Source organism: Chinchilla lanigera, unplaced genomic scaffold (assembly GCF_000276665.1).
Source record: "Chinchilla lanigera isolate Chin_1 unplaced genomic scaffold, ChiLan1.0 scaffold00062, whole genome shotgun sequence".
Classification (NCBI taxonomy): domain Eukaryota; kingdom Metazoa; phylum Chordata; class Mammalia; order Rodentia; family Chinchillidae; genus Chinchilla; species Chinchilla lanigera.
Genome location: NW_004955463.1, coordinates 751590 through 761009, shown reverse-complemented (window position 1 = coordinate 761009; position 9420 = coordinate 751590). Strand labels below are relative to the sequence as shown.

Sequence of the window (9420 nt, the reverse complement as noted above, 5' to 3'; positions counted from 1 at the left end):
GCTGTCCTGGAGCCAGCCAGCCAGGAACTGTAACTCTGAGTCTAAATAAACCTTGTCTCCTTTAATCTACAGGTGTAGATACTGTGTCTCAGTGACAGGACAGTGACTAAGTCATGGTACAAACACTCATTGTGCTGGATAGCTGTAAGTAGGTAAGATTCCAATAGGAAAAAAAAAAAATGATTCAAATAGAACTCAACTGGAGCAAATGCTTCACTGTACTAAATTCACCTGCTCTCATTTTGGTATGCAACTTCAAAACTTCAAAACACAATACCCCAACAGAGACTTAATAAGATTCGAAGTACTAAGATTGAGCCCTTAGGCTTACAACATTTATGTTACTGTCACCATAAGCACCTAACATAAATACAAAAACATTAAACATTCATTAAAATTTTTCTATCAACTGCCCACTTCTTCAAAGGGGATTTCATTTTTATCTTGAACAGATGGCAGGCCCATCACAGTGAATTCTTTATGACCAGAGCATAAACACTCTGATTAAATTGTCCTAAAGCCAATTAAAAACCCAGCACTTACTTTGATAAGGCATATCTACAATAAGAGAACATGAGCAAACTTTACTAATTTATAATTTATTGACCCATCTCCTGAGATAAAAGGTTGACACGGGGCATGAGTTAACACATGAAGTCATTTACTTCTGATTAGTCTTTCAGTGCCACCTAAATTCACAATAAAAAATACAATTGGCCGGAGATTAGAATTCCTTTCTCAAAAAATAGAATTTCTCAATGATAAAATCATCACACACATACACACACAAACATGCACAAAAACACACACACACACAAGCACAATCATTAATCAATCACTAATTTTAACATCTTGATCCCATTACAGAAATAAGATAAAGCAGTAGAGATAATTCCAGAGCAAGTCTGAGCTTAGCTTCCTATTTATCAGATAGTCTATCATGTGACCACATTACACTATCCATTTATTCTTCATAACACCTTATTAGATAGGCACTATTATTGTACCACTTTATAAATCAAGATGCTGTGGCTTCGTGGGGTTAAGAAACTTGCTCAAGATAACAGAGCTGATACATAGAAGAACAAGCAAGAGTGAGGATTTGTACCTAGGCTTGAAATGACAACCCTCCATTTCCTTTCTAGAAAAATATAGCTTTTTCTAAGCCCCTTTAGAGAAAATTATAAGTGGAAAAATCTCATTACCGCTAGAAAAATTTTTTTCCAGCATTCAAACAATGGAAAACCTAATCACAAATCTTTATTTCCTCATTAAAGCAAAATGAAGATGTCTGTATACTCAAAATTACTATTTATACTTAAATAAAATTACATTATATTCTGTAATTCAGATTAGTTAAAAATGATGGATTTTAAATGTTTTAAATATTACTATGTTAAGATTTTCAAATTATACTATAAATATGAAATTATACCAATGTTATATTAAAATGTAACCTAGTCTGCATGAAATTCATCACCAAAGCACTATATATAATGGACTACCTAATTATGCATGTTTATAGGTAGCTGACAAGGTTTTTCATGCACAGCCCCAACTGGAGTGAAATATTTCAAGTGCTGACACTGGGTGGAGGTGTCACAAATAAAATGGGATAAGACAATACCTTTAACCCTAGATACGTAGCAGGTGCTAGAGAGAGCTATTGTCAAGGAAAGACAGAAATACCTGGCAAACATCCTTATTATGTTAATTAGTTCTGGGAACAATGCCTGTAAAATTATATATTTTCTTGAAAAATTTGATAATTGTAACAGTGTTACCTCAGTCAAGTCTGAAATTTTTCCTACAACTAGAGAAGAACTAAATAAGCCTATCATGTCCAGTATCCTTCTCTAGGGTGTTATAAAAAACTATTTCAGTGGTCAGATATTACAAACTATTCTGCTCAGGTTTATTTGATCTCTGAGAGAATAAGGCATCACCCAAAACTGTCATCTTCACATGCAGGTATAGCCATCATACTAATATTCACTAGTTTAACACATACCTAATGATTATTCTAGATAAGGGCAGTGATAACTGCAAATGCAAGAAATTTATGATTTTTGCTAAAATTATTGCACTATGGTGCATCTGAGTACATATCCTATTCAAAGGGGCTATTTTTAAATTTTACTGTTGATATTTACACATCAGTTAAGTTAAATTTTAAATTAACAGATTTCACTATTTCTTGGCCATAACAAAACTAAGTTTGGATGTAGCCCTCTCAAAAATCTGACCGAGAAATTAAACAAATTAATTAACTAATCAAATTACTAATAGGTCATTCTCAAGTACATCACAAGTAGGACAAAAAGTTCAAAATATTCATTTTTAAAATATGTAATGAGTTTTAGCAACATAATATTAAATGACATATAAAAGCACACTTATCAAGTATTTTCTTGTCACAGGTAAAATGGCAAATTTGATTTATAAAGATTTTCAGTTGCAATAAGATAGATTAGAACATAATCATGTTAGCAGTAAGTGATTTGATGTTCTAAATTCTTAACTTCAAACATTAAAATAAAAGCTTTCAAAATCAAGAACTGACCAACTATAAATTCACCTAAAAGGAAGAAAGGAAGAGCTGATTGAAAATACAATTTGTTCTTGATTTACTAGAGAAAGGACAGAAAACTTTGATGAAAATAAAAATCAGCACGTTTTAAATTTTAGTATCTTTCTATTGCAATACGTACATTGTTGTAATGAAATTATTCTCACAGACATTTTATAATTTTTATTTCATCTATTGATATACTAGCTCTATGGCAATTTATGCTTATTACATTATTTTAAATAAAATAAATATATGAACAAATAAAAGCAGATAATGCATAAAAATTAAGAAAGTATGTCATGTAATAATGACTATGATTTTAAGCATGTGAGATCCCTTCACAAAGAGCTTATCTACCACCTATTTAACCCTCAACATTGGGGTCAGAAAACCAGTAAGATGATCTAGTTAACTTTCCTGCCTCCAGTTGACTTTTCCACTTCACCTATGTGTCTCCAATACACTATCTTGAGCTTCAAAAGCTGCATGTTGATCATGGAATAGAGACCAGGTCAAGAAGCCCTACAGTGCAGGTGGGATTTTCCTTCCCTGTCCTGTCTTTGAACTACACACTCCAGGTCACATGAGGACCTAATTCTGGACAACTTCTCTAAGGTTCAGCGTGTCTTACTTCCTCACCTAGCCTTACCTACCTTGTAAGCACTAACGCAAGTACTGCCACATCCACAAAAGCCTTCAATCTCAAGTCCGTTTCCACTCTGTATCCCAGGACATATTAAATGTACTCTTATTATTGTATCTACAGTACTTCACTATATATTGGTAGTCTAGGAAAAATGCTTTGAATTTTATTAATAAGTAATAAACAGATTTGGAAGAAAAGTTGTGACCAAAACATGTGCAATGTCCTCAAAGAGTTTACAATCTAAACTTACTTATATCCCTGACTCACTTGTCCTATGTGATAATAAAAGCGACCATTTTGAGAGGTTCACCTTTGTATATTTCCTAGAAAATACCACACAAAAGGTAATTAATAAATATTGTTTTCAAATCTACCTGTAGTGCTTTAACTTCAGAACCCATTAAATTAATCAAACAGTTGGCAGGTTATATAGTCTTTTGCATGTTTCCTGCAATTGTGAATAAACTCTTCAGTTCTTGACCATGTGTCTTCTCACTAAGTTAGATGGAAAGAAAAACCTTGCAAGCAAAAACTAATGACCTACTTGTTAAACTTGTAACTATTTTCTGCTCATAAGACCTGTAAAGTTAGGGGCTGGGGATTTAGTTCAGCTGCACGGGACCAGTCTGGCAAGCGCAAGGTCCTAAGTTCGATTCCCAGTATGGGAAAAAAAAAAAAAAAAAAAAAGACCTAATGAATGGGTATTGTTTGTTGTGTATTGCAGAAAAGACCATGGAATTGGAATGTGTTACATATACTAACTTCCTGGGAGGAATGTAAACATTATGTACTCCAAACATGTACCAAAAAATAAAATCAAGAGATGGGTAGAGGGTTGAGCAGGGAAAAGAAAGGGGACAAAAAAAGGAATCAAGATATATTATATACACGCGCCAACTTCCCACAAGGAATATAAACATTATGTACCACACACGTACTAATAAACCAAACAAGACAAAACAGAAAAAAAAAAGATCTTTCAGTGGTTTCTTCTATATTGTGTCATTCATTTTGGGGGAGCTGCTATGACAAAATACTGTACCATAATCTGGTTGGCTCATAAATGGAGAGGATGTACTTCTAGCTCTGGAAGCTAGAAAGTGCAAAGTCAATATGTTGACACATTTAGTACCTAATGGCCCCTCTTACTCAGAGAGGGTATTACATCACTGTACCCTCCCTAGGTGTAAGGGTGAATTCCTGTGGGCCTCCTACAAAGGCATTGATTTCACTATGAGCTCCCTCCTGTCACGCCGAATCACTTCCCACAAAAGCCTACTATCTAACATTAGCACTTCGACAGTTAGGATTTCAACAGATGAATTTTAAGGGCACATAAATATTCAGACAGCAGCATGGCCAGAGACATTCCTGCATTTGGCTTTTTATAACTGCCAGTAATTCAAAATGGCAAAGGTCTTTCGCACCTGTGAATGTGCGACAAATAACACCACAGCAACGTGTCCTAAAGCCACAGTATTTCATTCATTATTATGGATAAGATTAGTTCACATTTATCTAGAAATAAGTAATCTCTGATTGAGAGAACAAGATATGTCTCTTCAGTCTAGAACTTCAATCTAAGCAACTGACAAATAGAAATGGAAAACTTCCCTAGGGGTGATCACAAACCTTTAATCTTTGTATTTCAAGATTGAGAAGAGAATTCTCAAGACCAAGGAAGGAATTAACTGTATCAGTCCCAAGTTCTATCATAATATTTTCTTCATCTTCTTAACTAGCTAACTCACTTTCTCACTTGAGAGACTGCAGCTAAAAATACACACATCCATTGCAGCTGGTGGCTACATGACATAGTTCTTAGCAATGAAATGGAAACAGAAATGTCCTGAATGGATCGTTCACAAATACATTATTTTTTATTTAAAAAAAAAAAACCTTAAAGAATGGACCTTTTCATTCCCTTCTTGAAGATACTAATGACAATGTGACGGATTTAGCGCAGTCATTTTGAAACCATGTGAGTAAAAGTCATGCTAAGGTTCAGATTCAAAAGCAAGGAGAAGTGCTGGTCCTAAGCAACTCCTTTTACCAGCTGTGAATGGGCCAGCACTCGACTTGTGTTCCTGTGAGGATGAAGGGCTCTATTTGGGTAAGCCACTTAGTTACTTTGCCTTACCTCAGCTAAAAGCACTTCTACTTGACAAGATATCCCAGTTTATGAGCCACAACCAGTAGGGACTCATTTCTTACACAGTGAATGAAAATGCAAAGATGAGTTAAAGGTTAGGAAACTTTTCTTTAACATAAAAGACATAGAACCAAGAATTCATTTTTTTAAAAGGACACTATAGGATATGAGAATTTAGAGCCATTTCTTCTGTTCACAATAAAATTCAAAGTACAGACCTGTGACATAAACATTGAGAGATGGTGAGATAGCATCTGAAAATAAAGAAATTTGGCTAGGAGTTAAGTTGAACTAAAAAGAAAGTAATTTTAAAATAAAGTGGTAAAATTAATATCTTTTGTAAATTAGAATCTCGCATGATGAGATCTACTAAAGAATAAGGCAAATACTAATGAAAATTCAATAACAATATCCACCGCAAATTGGAACAGCTGTCTCCAGTATGTAAGAAATAAGGAGAGATTAAATAATCAGAAGAGAAAAAGTAAGTATCATTGCCAGAGAAATGATATAAAAAATTTGTATTCTTGAAGAAGAAAACATCTTAAAAGAAGCTTAATAAATCTGAATTATAACACAGCAATGTATTCCTAAGACAAAGAAAGGCTTAAGACTATGGATATAATTAATAGGCAGTATTAATGAGGACAGAGATCTAAACGATCCTGTTGACATTCATAAGCTCAAGAGTAGAAGCAAAACTACACTTTAGCTCCTAACTAAGCAGAAACGTTTGCTTACAAAAGAAAGGAAATTCAGCTAACATGAGACTTCTCCTTCCTCAACAATACCAGAAAGAGCGGGTTAACATCCGTATAATTGGAGTTGGCAAAAGTCATAAACCAAAACACCTATACATAAAATACTTATTTATGAGGATCTAGGTGAGAAAGATATACAGTAATTCTAATATGTAAATTATGTTTTAATTTTAATTTCTATTTTTATTAGTACACGTTTTCAGTACATAATGATTACACTTATTGTGGGATGTTCTACACCCCACATGTGTTAACATGTCTTAACTCTTTTCATCCCATTTCTCTCCCTTCCTTCCCCTCCTCCTTTCATCTCTTGGTCCCATTTCTTTTTTTTTTTTTTTTCTGTCTTTTTGAAACGGGGTCTCGCTATGCAGTTCAGGCTGGCCTTGAGCTCACATTGTAGCCCAGGCTGGTCTCAAACTCACAACAATCCTCCTGCCTCAGCCTCCCAAGTGCTCCCTTTCTTTTCAAATATGAGAAATTTAAACATCAAATTCTACCATAAAAAGCCAGGCGTGATGGTGCATGCCTGTAATCCCAGCACTCATGAGGCTGAGATAGGAAGATCATTGCGAGTTTGAGGCCAGCCTGAGTTACAAAGTGAGCTCAAGGCCAGCCTGAACTGCATAGAGAGAACTAGTCTCAAAAAAAAATCTACCATAAAGATTAATCAAAAATTAAGATTACAATTATAAAAACACTAAAAATTCTAAGGAAATAACCAAATATATGAACAAAAATTTCATTATACATGTGTTCTTCTACAGGTAAAAATTTGAAGGATACAGATGACTACATACACAAAATTATCCAACTAAATGAATTAGCACAGTTCATGATGACTACGATGTATCTTTTAAAACCACATATTCAAACTGTATGTGAAATTGTCAGAAATCATCACTACCTACTATTCTTCTCTTATCGGCACTATCCCTCCCTGTGCTTTCAGCACAGTTGAAAATATTAGGTGGAAAGTTCCAAAAATAAATAATGCATAATTTTAGTATGCATCCTATTCTGAGCAGTACGGCCAACACCTGCAGTGCTGCTCTGCCCTGCGTAAGCACTGAATCACACCCTTGCTGTGCACATCCCTTAGTATCCTGCCTCCCTTTCTGCATCCACTGCGGTGGTGTAGAAGTGTTTCTGTACAAGGTTTATTGCTAACTGATGTTTCAATAATCCACTAGTGTTTTCTTTCTTTTGAAAGTGTGATGTGAAAGTATTTATCTTAATTACTCCTATTTCAAAGTCCTTTTTGGAGTAGAGTAAGACATTTTATTATCCACTGTTCAATTCCTTAAAGGCTTCTTTCACAAGTTTTAAGCAAATTCACATTATTCTCATGACTGTGTTTCAGAGTTGTTCTCGGCATATCAGCAGACTCAGGAATCCACCCCATGAGCACCTTGTATCTTTCCACAGGACTGAAGCCAGCAGCAGACTGCAGCTTGTGTGAACAAACAGGGCAAGGGTGTAGAGGGCACTGCTCAGCTTCTTCCAAGAGCTCAGAGCTTTCACATTAAGTATGCAAGCCGGTCCAAATATATGTCCAGTCTCATTTCTTAAAATCTTACAAGATTGCAGTAGTAAAACACTAGTGACTTCAAGAATATAATAATCAAAAATGGAATAGCCACTGGAAGCATTTTTTATGGAAATTCTTTGTTTTGCCTTCATAGCATGAGACATAGAAACCCTGTCTCACCTGGGCAAGCTGAATGTTCCCACAGCACCCCTCAGAAAGGTCTATCTGAAGCCAAAATTTCAAGGGTCTCTAGGGTAAAGACTGATCATTGTTCTCCTCACAACACAAAATACAGCTTCAGGTTTCTAGACTTTTGTTTTTTGTTTTTTTGAAAGTCAGAATACATCCTGCATGAATTTGTAGATTTTGTGCATGATCATCTCTAAAGGAACACTTGGTGGCAGAAACAGAAACTGATTCTAGAAGTTTCACCATCAGGCCATAGAAAAATGCTTCCCAGGAGCCTTTGAGCCATCTAATGTATTCTTCACTAATAACTCTGGGGTTCCCTAGAGCCCCAGTGGAATACAAATCCTGTGTTTCTCTGGAGAGGGTATCTTTAGGTAAAGATCACTGAAAAACACTTCAAAGCCCTGGGAAGCCTCAGGGTGGTAGATAAGTGATCCAATCTGACTGTGGATGCAAGGAAATGGGGCCAAGGAGATCACGCACTGTCTGGAAGGCTTCACTCATTGATTGCTGTCCTCCCCCACCTGATTCCTCACACTGTGGTATAGATGTTGGGCTCTTTGAAATGAGAGCTGTTTTGAGGGTCTGCTCCTGTGCTATACTATTTGCATCTTTAAAAAGGAAGAAGGCTCCCATTGCAGTTTTTTACCGCACTAAAACCGACGTGTCCAGAAACGTGTTGTAGAGGGTGCCTTCGCCCTGGCTTGTCACTGACAGGGCCACCACCTGCCCTTCATGCCTGCGGATCTCCACATGGGCGGCCATATGCCCTTCCTGCGTCAGGGTCTGGAAGGCACCTGCCATCGAAAAGAGCAACTAGTACATTGATAAATTAAATAATTACCCTCTGTATGTGCTGAACTGTTTTATTTTACTAATATGTGTATTTGGGTAGAAAAAATATTGAAGAAAATAAAACAGAATACTTTTTCTGGCTTAGAATATGCTGGGTTTTAATTTCATTAAAGTTTTCTGTACTTTCTCTAGCAAATCAAAATCACACTGCATTTTAATCACCTTTCTTTCCTTTGAGTGAACTTACGGTCGATCAACTCTAGTGCCTTAATTATGACTTTGAAAATCTCTTTCTATGTGATTTCAGTAATATTTAAAGTTGAGATAAGAATGCAGACCAATGTGTTACCTATTGGTAAAATGATTGTGTTCTGATTTGTTTTATTGAATCAGACATTCTTCATAAATCACATTTGTCATTTTATCTCTGACAAGAAAATACTTGATGATTTGTGTCTATAACTTCCTCTAAAATCTGTAAAACTCTGTCATGTTAGTCTACATTTTCAACATGCAAAGACATTCCATAGTGCTTTTTTTTTTAGCGTTGCTGCTGTCATTTTTCTTACCACTTCACTCTGTCTTTTCTAGATTTTTTTGAATTTCACTTAAGCAATTTGTGTCTTTTATATTCCTAATATAGGTTGATTTTAACAAGCATAAAGTAGAAATTATAGACCTTTTTTCAGTAAACATTGTCTTTTTATAATGTAAGCAGGGCTATGGGTTTAACCGAAGACAAAAGAATCATTTTATTTTCATTTGGCCATTTTC

General features: G+C 35.4%; 1 pseudogene; it reads right to left on the bottom strand.

Annotated features, from left to right (window-relative positions):
- Positions 1 to 7901: 7901 nt before the first annotated feature.
- Positions 7902 to 8487, bottom strand: LOC102004256 (annotated as a pseudogene).
- Between the last annotated feature and the right edge of the window lie 933 nt (positions 8488 to 9420).